General features: G+C 38.5%; 1 protein-coding gene across 1 annotated transcript in view; it reads right to left on the bottom strand.

The window, feature by feature from the left end:
* The window catches only part of SOCS5 (suppressor of cytokine signaling 5), a 4,885-nt gene extending 4,708 nt beyond the window's left edge, over positions 1 to 177 (bottom strand). Inside the window, 1 exon segment of the mRNA XM_010292382.1 lies at positions 119 to 177. The gene's annotated coding sequence lies outside the window, so the exon portion shown is untranslated.
* Positions 178 to 816: the final 639 nt, after the last annotated feature.

Raw genomic sequence — 816 nt, 5'->3', positions numbered from 1 at the left:
CGCCCACCCCCCCAAAATCCCCACCATAGTGGCTTGACAGACTGTACTTTTGCAAAGTTAAATTTAAAAGGTTAACTATTTTTTGTCATACTCAAGAGAATATAGATACCCTTCTTACCCAGAAAAGCATACGAGTCAGTCTATCTTGTCTTGAGAATATACCTCAACATGAACTTGCCAGATTCCTTCTCTGAGTTGCGGACATGATTACTACAAAGAAAGAAACGTTGTTTTTGTTAGTTGTTAGAATACCTTTTAATTTAGATATTTACAATAGTCACTGGTATCAAAGGAATATTTTACTAATTGTATCTTAAATGTGTGCACTGAACTGCCTGCTCATTATATATTTTAATATATATTGATATTATGCTAATATATATTACCATAAAAGCTTCACAGAACTTTCTCTTCCATCCATTAGCAATATTTGTCAAGTAGAGTCCAGGGGAGGACCCTCAAATGAAGCTTTTGAGAACCAGAAGCAAAGCCACAGCATCAGGATCATTGAAGCGCCAGCCTCAACAGGCATACTCAGGCCTGTAAAAATGGTTTCCTCACATTTTGGTCTCCGGTCCAAAGCAGTGATTCCCAAGTTGTCGTTGGCAGTGCTGTCAGATCACCTCATACTCCCTCTCCTCCTTGTTTCCAGCTGCTACATCACATCAAAAGGCAGCTAAAAATACACACTTTTCTAATATTACTTTTCCAGGTAAGCAACTGCTGTACTTGCCACAAGGATGTTACATGATTGTGAAGCAAGAGGAACATGAACCACTATTCTAAAAATGGGAAAGGGGAATACAAGACAAGTTC

This window comes from Phaethon lepturus, unplaced genomic scaffold (assembly GCF_000687285.1).
Source record: "Phaethon lepturus isolate BGI_N335 unplaced genomic scaffold, ASM68728v1 scaffold35218, whole genome shotgun sequence".
Classification (NCBI taxonomy): domain Eukaryota; kingdom Metazoa; phylum Chordata; class Aves; order Phaethontiformes; family Phaethontidae; genus Phaethon; species Phaethon lepturus.
This window is presented reverse-complemented; position numbering and strand designations above follow the sequence as displayed.